Source organism: Oncorhynchus clarkii, chromosome 2 (genome assembly GCF_045791955.1).
Source record: "Oncorhynchus clarkii lewisi isolate Uvic-CL-2024 chromosome 2, UVic_Ocla_1.0, whole genome shotgun sequence".
Lineage (NCBI taxonomy): Eukaryota > Metazoa > Chordata > Actinopteri > Salmoniformes > Salmonidae > Oncorhynchus > Oncorhynchus clarkii.
This window is the reverse complement of record NC_092148.1, coordinates 49,595,152-49,607,723: the sequence shown is the minus strand read 5'-3', so window position 1 is coordinate 49,607,723 and position 12,572 is coordinate 49,595,152.

Genomic DNA, 12,572 nt, shown 5'->3' with positions numbered 1-12,572 from the left:
GTATCTTTGTGCTCAACCAATATCAAGAGTGTATTTCTTTATTGCTAGTCTGTATATACAGCATGATAACACAAAGAAATGTGGTCAACATTGTTGCAGTAATAGTCATGTACAAAACACTGTAGATTACAACATTATTCAACCTGCAATTAGTCCATAGCTGAAGCTAACAAAGCAAACTGTCCTTTTCCCAAAAAAACTGCATTAACCTTTTCTCTCGCCCACCAAAGAAAACATGTTACTCTTTCTGTTTCATTGAGCTTGACAAGTTCTGTTGCAGCCATAGGAAGAATCGTTTTTACTGGGCAGGTTTGTACACTTGTCCAAACAAGTCGTCTTACTTGCTCCTGGATCCTGTGTGTGTATTAGGCCTGTACAGAACGCATGACACCCCAACAGATGCATCCTTTAGAGTGAGTGTATGTGTCTGTCTGTGAAGGTGGTGTCAAAGCAGTATGTCGATGCTCTTACCATTCCACAGCGAACGGATCAACGTAGTTTTGTTCAAACGTCAAGTAAAGCGTCTGTTTCTACAAAACCAGCATGTACAGAGGTGCGACGAGATGCAAATAAATGAGATGAGAATAGAGGCAAATATAGAGAGGGCAAAACACAACGGAAAAGCAAGCGAAAGGAGAAACAAATGAGTTGGGGAAGATTTTAGATTCCGAGAGGCGAGGGAAGAAAAGACAATTGGATGCGAAGGAAGGTTTGTTAAAATAAAAAATAAAAAACAGTTCCTTGGGATCTATTTGAACAATTTTAACCATTCCAAATCATGTATTTGTCTACACGTTTTGAAAAGGGTTTCTATATTTTATCCATTGTTAGTAATTGCTGTGCCTGCTGGCTTTCTACTGGTTTTCAACTATTTGAACCACTTTCGTTAATCGGGTTGTAAAGATAAGATGACTTTATTGTCCGTGCGGGGGACATTTTGGTTGTGGCTCTGTGCACACACGAAAACACGGGATTGTCATTTTGAGTTTGCGTCCCTTTTACAAAATCCCTGTAACTCGTTCAAGTGGAACCATTGACTTATATGATTCTGGTTGTACTGTAGATGTATGCAGTTAGAGGTTAGTTATTGTGGCCTTCTTACACAGAATCAAGCATAGACAAGGACAAACACGCAGGGTAGCCTAGTGGTTAGAGCGTTGGATTAGTAACCGGAAGGTTGCAAGTTCAAACCCCCCAGCTGAAAAGGTACAAATCTGTCATTCTGCCCCTGAACAGGCAGTTAACCCACTGTTCCTAGGCCGTCATTGAAAATAAGAATTTGTTCTTAACTGACTTGCCTAGTTAAATAAATATATACACTAAACACAACAGTGCACTCTCTTAATTACAATGTCGACTGTATATAACTTTCCCACAGATTTTCAGGTATTTGAACCTTTTCAAATAGTTACTGTGTAGGTCTGCACCAGATCGCTAGAAGGTTTTGAACTATTCTAATGATTGACAGTTCATGCTGGGTTGATGAAGGTTTGCGAACACGTTCTCCAGCAGCAACGACTTGGGGAAGAGTTACAGTGGGGGAGGATAAATATTTGACTAAGGTAAACTACCAATGAAGCAAATGATCGCCGTTAGTTTTGTTTTCCCTTATATAAAAGATAACAGTATAGATGCAAACTCTTAGGGCCGGTTTTCCGGACAGATTAAGCCAAGTCCTGGACTAAACGATATCAATGGCGTTTCTTCTAACAATATTTTTTGCTTTTAATTATCCAGGAATAGGCTTAATCTCAGTCTGGGAAATAGTACATTTGCTGTTGTTGTTTTTTTTTTAAACTTTTTTTTTTTAACAAAGACACAGACATGAGTGACAGGTATTCTGACTGGAAACTGTTTCTGGAAAGTAGCTTGTAAACTAAAAACAAAAGGGGACGTACATTTTTTTAGGAGGCCAAAGGTAAATTGGAGCTGTAAACAATTTCAATGAACGGTGTGTGTGATGAGTGTGTGTGTGTGTGTGATGTGTGTGTGTGTGTGTGATGAGTGTGTGTGCGTGATGAGTATGTGTGTGATGAGTGTGTGTGCGTGGACTGGCCTGCATTCCTTTTTAAAGCTGTTGGTATAGTGAAACAAATAGCAATGATTTTGCTGATATAGAACGTTTTATCCAGCCTCACTGTACCTTATATTGTGGCATGGGGACTCCTTTCAACAGCACCCTTCTTGATGGAACATGGCAGCCATTTTGTGTGTTTGTGTGTGTGTGTATGCTTGTGTTTATGCATTTGAGTGTGTGTGTGTCCTCCCCACCGAAGTAACAAAGCCGATCTTGCCAACACATTCAGGAACAGTAAACAGCCTGTCCAGAGATGTCTGGGGGCTGTTAAGACTGTGACATCCACAGTCAGAGTCCTGCCCCGAAGAGGAGCACCACTCCCCCTACCTGGACACGAACAGAATGGTGCTCCGTTAATTACTGTACCCCCATGTAACATGTGCTCCGCTCGGGGCGATGACACAGTTCCTTGTAAGTAATGTCAAACGGAGTGTGACACAGCACCACATGTGCGGCCTTTCTAGGGTTGCAAAACTCTGCTAACTTTCCTGTTACTTTCCTGGTAACTTTCCTGTTTTTCCTTGAATTCAGGCAACCATCCTCATTACTCTAAAGTATCTCCGTTTCACAGGGTATTTTGACTGGAAATGTAACGTCAAGGCACAGAAGAGTGCTTTAAGACAGCATGTCATGCCCAAATGGTTCAGGAGAAATAGTGTTCACCAATCTGGAACTTGTGTGTGTATATCAGTTTCTTGAAATAGGAGACGTTAAAAAATGCTTGGAGGGCCAGACGGCACACGCTTGTGTCTGGATTGTTTTGACACGTGTGTGTGTGTGTCCTTTGCACTGTATTTGTCCACAAAAAAAAAGGTGCATTACTCGCATTGTTATGAGCAGAGTCTTATGCCCTCTGTCTTTTTCTCTTGTGTTTTCGTAGGAGATTTGTAAAATACATGATTTCGTCAAAGGGGGGGGGGGGAGTGGTGACACAGAGGGATGTGTCTGTCCTGAGAGAAGAAAAGGACGAAAGTAGCCGGAGGATCGAATAGAAGGAGAAGAGTCCCGAAAGTTACAGAGAGGGGGTATAAGTAGGTAACGACCGCCACCCTCTCTCTCTCTCTCTCTCTCTCTCTCTCTATATATATATATATATATATATATATATATATATATATATATATATATATATATATATATGGTAAGGGTGGTGACTGATTTGGGGTAGGGTTGGAGAGTGGGGTGACACAGTATGGTTTCAGTGTGTATGCTGAAGAGGACAGTTTGTACGGAGAGACGGGTAGAAGGGTGTTAGAATGAGGTTCATACACACACACACACACACACACACACACACACAGGTCTGGCAGAGAGCATTCATCTCAGGGGTGTCGTCAGTGCACGGATCAGTGTGTTCATGATTGTGGAGTGTGTGTTTCCTAGTGCTGAAAGTGACGCACGCATACGCCTGAAAAACAGGGAAGGGATTCTTATGATATGTGAACTTTCATTATATATTTACATAAACAGTAAATGTTTCTTTTATCACCGAGTTGATGTGATAAAATCTTCCCTTTTTTACCTTTCATATATGCTGGGTGTGTGTCGGTGTCAACCAGGGTGGTATAAAACATGGCAAAAAGGAGCATCTTTCCCAACATGCATTGCGATGAAACGGACTAAAAGGAACATGGTTAAAATAACGGTTCTAATGTGGTCCAGGGAGACAGGTGTATGTGCCACCTTTTGATTTGGACACAGCATCCCGTGACGGTACGACGCACATTTCTACCATTGTGCAGACATTTTGCCATCAGGTTCCGTCATTTCCTGCTGCTCCAGTTCTCATAAAACGGTGCTGTGTGTGAACAAGCAAATCACGCATGTATTGTGGTGGTCCTGACTTTACGTCGGGAAAAACGGTTTATATTTCAAATGCTTCGTTTGATAAGTTACTGTAAGTACAGATGTAAGTTACTGTAAGTACAGATACAGTGCCTTGCGAAAGTATTCGGCCCCCTTGAACTTTGCGACCTTTTGCCACATTTCAGGCTTCAAACATAAATATATAAAACGGTATTTTTTTGTGAAGAATCAACAACAAGTGGGACACAATCATGAAGTGGAACGACATTTATTGGATATTTCAAACTTTTTTAACAAATCAAAAACTGAAAAATTGGGCGTGCAAAATTATTCAGCCCCTTTACTTTCAGTGCAGCAAACTCTCTCCAGAAGTTCAGTGAGGATCTCTGAATGATCCAATGTTGACCTAAATGACTAATGATGATAAATACAATCCACCTGTGTGTAATCAAGTCTCCGTATAAATGCACCTGCACTGTGATAGTCTCAGAGGTCCGTTAAAAGTGCAGAGAGCATCATGAAGAACAAGGAACACACCAGGCAGGTTCGAGATACTGTTGTGAATAAGTTTAAAGCCGGATTTGGATACAAAAAGATTTCCCAAGGAGCACTGTGCAAGCGATAATGTTGAAATGGAAGGAGTATCAGACCACTGCAAATCTACCAAGACCTGGCCGTCCCTCTAAACTTTCAGCTCATACAAGGAGAAGACGGATCAGAGATGCCAAGAGGCCCATGATTACTCTGGATGAACTGCAGAGATCTACAACTGAGGTGGGAGACTCTGTCCATAGGACAACAATCAGTCGTATATTGCACAAATCTGGCCTTTATGGAAGAGTGGCAAGAAGAAAGCCATTTCTTAAAGATATCCATAAAAAGTGTAGTTTAAAGTTTGCCACAAGCCACCTGGGAGACACACCAAACATGTGGAAGAAGGTGCTCTGGTCAGATGAAACCAAAATTGAACTTTTTGGCAACAATGCAAAACGTTATGTTTGGCGTAAAAGCAACACAGCTCATCACCCTGAACACACCATCCCCACTGTCAAACATGGTGGTGGCAGCATCATGGTTTGGGCCTGCTTTTCTTCAGCAGGGACAGGGAAGATGGTTAAAATTGATGGGAAGATGGATGGAGCCAAATACAGGACCATTCTGGAAGAATGATGGAGTCTGCAAAAGACCTGAGACTGGGGCGGAGATTTGTCTTCCAACAAGACAATGATCCAAAGCATAAAGCAAAATCTACAATGGAATGGTTCAAAAATAAACATATCCAGGTGTCTGTGGAAAGAACTGAAAACTGCTGTTCACAAATGCTCTCCATCCAACCTCACTGAGCTTGAGCTGTTTTGCAAGGAGGAATGGGAAAAAATTTCAGTCTCTCGATGTGCAAAACTGATAGAGACATACCCCAAGCGACTTACAGCTGTAATCACAGCAAAAGGTGGCGCTACAAAGTATTAACTTAAGGGGGCTGAATAATTTTGCACGCCCAATTTTTCAGTTTTTGATTTGTTAAAGAAGTTTGAAATATCCAATAAATGTCGTTCCACTTCATGATTGTGTCCCACTTGTTGTTGATTCTTCACAAAAAAATACAGTTTTATATCTTTATGTTTGAAGCCTGAAATGTGGCAAAAGGTCGCAAAGTTCAAGGGGGCCGAAGACTTTCGCAAGGCACTGTGTAAGTTACTGCAAGTCCAGATATAAGTTACTGCAAGTACAGATATAAGTTACTGTAAGTCCAGATATGAAGCCACACATGTACAACTATACATCATGTATGTTCTTAACAGAAAATGCACAAATTCGTCCAAATACTGTATTACAGTAGGTAGCTATAGTGAATTGTTAATTGATTTAAAGCTCTTGTCCTCCATGTCCCTCTAAAACATATCAAGTTTGGTAAAGAGGTTATAACAGAAAGCATTCTTAGAACAGGAAAAAAATAATGAAGAGTCGTCAAGCTTCCTATCCCATTTGTGAAGTATCCCATTGTTCATTTGATGTGAGAGGGGGAAAAAAAGTTTTTTTTTTTAGCACACATGAAATATCTATTAGGACTAGCAATTGGATGCTTATATTGCTGTTGTTGAGGTGGACTTTTTTTTTTTACTCCAACATTTCAAGACAATTGTGTGTGTGTGTGTGTGTAAGAGGAGTGTGTATACAAGGTTTATGAAGTGTGTGAAAGGGAGAGACGCCGTGAGTGTGCTGGAAAAGATGCATGGCTTTACTGCGGGTAAATGGCTGTTGATCTGTTTTGTCTTCCGGTGAGAGGCGGAAAGAAACGGAGGACACAACACGTTATTCTAGCGACATCCATTTTGTCAGACAGCCTCGGTATCCTGGAGGGGCTGAAATACAAAATGTATGTTTGTTTGCGTTACAGGAGAAGTGTGTGTGTGTGTGTGTGTGTGTCCTTTTCAACTGGCCATTCCGATGAGCCTGGACCAAATCAGATACACACCTGTCACTCTCCCTACAGTGGAAAACACAGGTAATAAATCCCCGGTGTACATCCCGTGGGGCTCTGGTTAAAAGTTGTTCACAAATAAAGGGAATAGGGGGCCGTTTGGGACACGGCCCTTGTCAATGCTATAACCACGGGATGAAACACAATTGTACAATTTGATTGTCCGTAAACGTACAGACAACATTCCGAATGTTAATGCTGTAACTCCATATGTCTTTTGACATATGATTATACTTTTTTTTTTTAAATACAGTACCAGTCAAACGCTTGGACACGCCTACTCATTCAAGGGTTTTTCTTTATTTCGACTATTTTATACATTGTAGAATAATAGTGAAGACATCAAAGCTATGAAATAACACATATGGAATCATGTAGTAACCAAAAAAGTGTTAAATGATTAAAAATATATGTTATATTTGAGATTCTTCAAAGTACCCACCCTTGATGACAGCGTTGCACACTCCTTGCATTCTCTCAACCAGATTCATGAGGTAGTCACCTGGAATGCATTTCAATGAACAGGTGTGCCTTGTTAAAAGTGGAATTTCTTTCCTTCTTAATGTGTTTGAGCCAATCAGTTGTGTTGTGACAAGGTAGGGGTGGTATACAGAAGATAGCCCTATTTGGTAAAAGACCAAGTCCATATTATGGCAAGAACAGCTCAAATAAGCAAAGAGAAACGACAGTCCATCGTTACTTTAGGACATGAAGGTCAGTCAATGCGGAAAATTTCAAGAACTGTTGGAAAAACATTCCAGGTGAAGCTGGTTGAGAGAATGCCAAGAGTATGCAAAGCTGTCATCAAGGCAAATGGTGGCTTCTTTGAAGAATCTAAAATATTAAATATATTTAGATTTGTTTAACACTTTTTTGGTTATTGCATGATTCCATTTGTGTTATTTCATAGTTTTCACATCTTCACTATTATTCTACAATGTGGAAAATAGTAAAAATAAAGAAAACCCTTCAATGAGTACGTGTGTCCATACTTTTGACTGGTAGTGTATATTAGGCTATTAATATATAGGCTATGTCCAGCACATATTAGGAAGTCAATTTTGATGCAGATAATTTATGATTTGATTACTGGAATACACAAATGTCCTTTGAACTCTCAAATAATATTCAGTGTGAGAGAAAAGTGTGTGTGTGTGTGTGTGTGTTTGAAGAGTGTGTGTGTGAGAGTATACAGTGTGTAAGAGGAGTCTGTGAAAGGGTGTGTGTGTGTTTGAAGAGAGTGTGTGTGTGTTTGAAGAGTGTGTGTGTGTGACAGTATACAGTGTGTAAGAGGAGTCTGTGAAAGGGAGTGTGTGTGTTTGAAGACAGTGTGTGTGTGTGTTTGAAGAGTGTGTGTGTGACAGTATACAGTGTGTAAGAGGAGTCTGTGAAAGGGAGTGTGTGTGTTTGAAGAGAGTGTGTGTGTGACAGTATACAGTGTGTAAAGAGGAGTCTGTGAAAGGGAGTGTGTGTGGTTGAAGAGTGTGTGTGTGCGAGTATACAGTGTGTAAGAGGAGTCTGTGAAAGGGAGTGTGTGTGTTTGAAGAGAGTGTGTGTGTGACAGTATACAGTGTGTAAGAGGAGTCTGTGAAAGGGAGCATGCGTGTTTGAAGAGAGTGTGTGTGATAGTATACAGAGTGTAAGAGGATTCTGTGAAAGGGAGTGTGTGTGTGTGACAGTATACCGTGTGTAAGAGGAGTCTGGAAAGGCAACGTGTGTGTTTGAAGAGAGTGTGTGTGTGTGTGACAGTATATAGCGTGTAAGAGGAGCCTGTGAAAGGGTGCATGTGTGTTTGAAAAGAGTGTGTGTGTGTGTGACAGTATACATTGTGTAAGAGGAGTCTGTGAAAGGGTGCATGTGTGTTTGAAGAGAGTGTGTGTGTGACAGTGTGTAAGAGGAGTCTGTGAAATGGTGCGTGTGTGTTTGAAGAGAGTGTGTGTGTGACAGTGTGTAAGAGGAGTCTGTGAAAGGGTGCGTGTGTGTTTGAAGAGAGTGTGTGTGTGACAGTGTGTAAGAGGAGTCTGTGAAAGGGACTGTGCTTGTAAAAGGGTGTGCATGAATATCTTGCTAGAAAAATATTTGAAGAAATGGAATCAATTTTAGCAATAGACAGTTAGACTTTTTTTTGCTAGCAAAATCATGTGGCTTTTATGTACGACCTTGTGTAGTGATTTGATTTGACCACACAAATATGATCATTGTACTGTAATTTTTCAGATTGACTTTAATTATGTAGTAAAACTAAAACAATAGAAAATGGCTAGTTTGTTTAGGATTGTTTTATAAAGTTAGAACTGAAATTATTCTCTGTGTGTGTGTATTATCACCATACTGTAATTTTTAAGAGAATAAAAATACGTTAATTTCACATAAAATGCCATTTGTTCTGTGCAGTAATAGTATGACAATAGTGCATTGCTTCCCACTTGGCACAGACGTCTATTCCACTTAATTTAATTGAAATGACGTGAAAACAACGTTGATTCAACCAGTGTGTGCCCAGTAGATTGTTAGTTTCAGAAGTGTTTGATAAAGTTAGAACTGAAATGATTGATACACACAGCAACCTACATGGCAAGAAGACTATGCTTGGGATCTGTAGAGTATTGCTATTCTTCTCAGTTAGAACGCGGTTTACTCGTTTGTGAAGGAGCAGGCGGTTTTGTGGTAGCCTATTTGAAAACCCTGCGTGTGTGGTACTGTGACAGATGTTGCAGACGTTTGTCAGGACACCAGTCTTTTGTTCATTACCCCAACACAAAGGATGGTGTACAACTACCACTTTAATATTTTGTAAGCCTGTTTCAAAAGTTGTGAAATATTAGAGCAATTCGGTAGCCTAAACATGGCAGTTTCATTGTGTGACCAGGTTAGAATTGATCCGATACTTGAAGTGCAGGTCTGTAAATTCAAATAGAATTTTAAAGCACGTGCAGCACGTGGTAGCAGTAAAGAGCTCGAAAAAAATGCAGGCCCTGTGCATATTTTGTGCATACCGGTCTTTGGAACCCCAAAAAAGTTACACAATTTTTTTATAAACAACTGCATTGATATCGAGGAAACGTTTCGAAGTCTGGGAACGTGTGAGTGGCCGAGGTGGGGACTGTTGACGAGTTTCGCTGTCCAATGGTGGTGCTGAAATGTAGCGCTCTTCGTATGACGGTTGGAAGCCATTTTAAACACATACACATCAAGGAAATTATTAATTGGCATACAACAAATGTCAAATGTGGACTTTTAGTGCAGAACAGAGATAAACATGCACATGTGATTTAAAAAAAAAAATGGGTGCAAAGTTATATGCACTGGACATAAATGAGGGAAAGTTGCAGCCTAGTTTTCATTGTCAGGCACCTCGTCAGCAATTATGTGGATGGGCTATGGGCACACTTGAATGTATCGATACTAGGGGAGTGGCTGTGTGTTTCAGTGGAAATGTATGCAACACCCAGGAGTTTCAGAATATTGTCATGATGAGAGTCCATATATTTTCTATAATTCTGAATGAGTTTGTCCCATTCCAACTGCACAATACTCTTTTGTTTATATTTCCCCTCAAAGGAGATATTGCAATTTCAGTAACTTCCATATGTTGTATGTGTTACTGGGAACACTTTCTGTTGATGTATAATCGATGTATGTGTTTGCATATAGGCATGTGTGAATACATGCTTGTCTCTAATTTCGGACGTGATGATCCATTGAAAAATGACATGTTGCCAACATGTTCTCCAAAAGAGAGTATGTTTTTTTTTGCAGTATAAAATTGTACCAAAAGAAGCTGTCGGTTGTTTAGAGAAGCTCCACAGTCGTGAAGAATCTTTACAATTTGCTGCTGTTTTTATTTGATTTACAAATTGTCATATTTGAAATCATGGCTGATAATGACAGCTGTGAGTTATGTTGTGTTATAGCTGGGTAAATATGTATACTTCTTTGCTGGAGATTGAGAAGCTGTCGCATATTTTCAGCATTGAGGTTGTTGCTGTTTTAAATAATTCAGAATATGCGTGTGTGAATGGGGTGATGAATTGTTGATTTCACTTCTATTTTTATTTATTTATTTTTAAATCCTCTATTTTTGGCTGCGGTGTCATTAAGTATTACTTTGGATGACTGTTTTTCAGATGTTCGTGGTGGGATCTGAGAGCAATGTGAACAACTACAGGTGCAACTCGTACAGATGGACGTAACGTATGAAATGTGCTGAATATATCCATGTATTTAGATCCTAATATGTACACATGGAATTGCTGTATTAATTTGATGCTTTTAGAACGTCTCTTCATAAAATCTCAAATGCTGAAAGATCCTGTCAAAATACATGCTTGGTGTGTTTATTTGGCTCTTTGCTGTCTTTCATTTATAGATGAATTCTGAAGGACCTTTATAAGATAACACTGTAGTTGGCCACGTTAAATTACATCCTATTCATACGCCTGGTCATCTAAGCAGGATGAAAAGAATAGGCTACGTTTTAATGAACTATTAATTTTGGATTAATAGCCTGTCATGTTAAGAGATATGCATGTAAAAAATATATGTTTGGTGATATGTCAGATAGGCTACAAAAGGGATTTCGTTGTAAACTTCTGAAAAGCCAGTTCACCCAATCCCATCGGCCCAATCCCATCGGCTCCACAAGCCTCCGGGTATATTCACTCCTGTCAAAGAATGCAAATGACGACATGACGATTTCTACAAGTCAATTGATTTTTCCAACAAGCACATTTTGATGAGTACACTACACCTGTCAGTTATACTCAGGCAGTTCTGGTTGGTCCATACTTTATGTTTAGTTACATTACGGTGTACGCATACAGCTAGTATGGCGATAGTGTGTGTGTGTGGGGGGGGGGGGGTCTTGAAGACAAAAGCAGCCTAGGCTACACTGTTGTGAGACTTTCTGTCTGGATTACATAAAAAATGCCCAACTCTCCCGAGTCGTGACATCCCGCCAAGGAGACGCACATTCTCTCAACAGTCCTGTTCGAGTCGTGTGGTTCACAAATGTACAGTGCGATGGAATAAAGTGTTAAGACATCCACTGACTGTCTCTGTGTTTATGTAAGGGGAAACACTTTTTTCACCCCGTTAATCACACAGCCTCCCATCTCTTCCGTGTTTGGGAAATGTACCATGGCAAAGAATTTCTATTATATTGACAAGATAATCGAGTGACCGCACTAACAATGGAGATACATGTCCTGAAAGATGGAAGGCAAGCTGGAGGCGAGATCATGTGAGACTATTCTATCCATTGAGAGGGCAGATATCGCTTGTGAACAACAGGTACTACTCCGATATAAAGGCTTTCCCCAAAGTTGCCGAAATGCCACGCGTGTCCACTTATATCAGTGCATTCATAACAACCTGACAATTACAAAACGTATATTCAATCAAATAAGCCTCATGCAGCAAATTAGCAGATATATTGTTTGTTGACCAAATTCGGCACTCTCTCATTGACCTCCATACAAATGTTCCTCACTTCGTGGTCTTATTTTCGTGTACAGATTTTGGATGGAGTAAACAATCTCGCTTCGTTTCGTCTTCTCTGACTAAGGTAAACGGTCTCGCGAATCGTGAGAATAGAATTAAATGGCCATATGGGGTTTGTAGTTTTTTGGGGGGACAGGTGCTCTTGTGCTCATAAAATGTAAGCAAAAAAAAACGGGCGCATGTGTTTGTTCTGTTTTAGGGCGCATATAAGCGTTTATCAGTGTGGTGTGTCCCATCACTTGTTGTAATTGTCAATATAATGGTACCAGGGTGCTTAAAATGGGTGAATGAGTCATGTTTAGAAGGGTGCGAACTGATTTCGTAATCGAATGACGTCTTTCCCAAAACTCTCCGGGAGGCGGGTGGATAGATTATTGTTCCACCAATCGGAGCATCCTTCCATTCATAAAGTGGTGTGGGCAGTTTTTTTTTGGAACGCGTGGGTTTGGAGGGTTTCATAATCCTGACTAAACCTGAAAAACCTGTTACAACAGGAACCAATGAAAGGCTCGGAAGATAAGTTTCCGTATTGTACGCCCAATCGCTCCTCACCTAGGACCACATTTGAGCCACCCTGCTTCATAAAGAACACTGGGCACATTTGTTTTGCATGGCCCTGTGCCTCAGGGGAATGGAGACCATTGGAGACCAGTGGAATGGTCTATAATGTACATACTACGTTTACCCGGAGCACCGGGACATGGA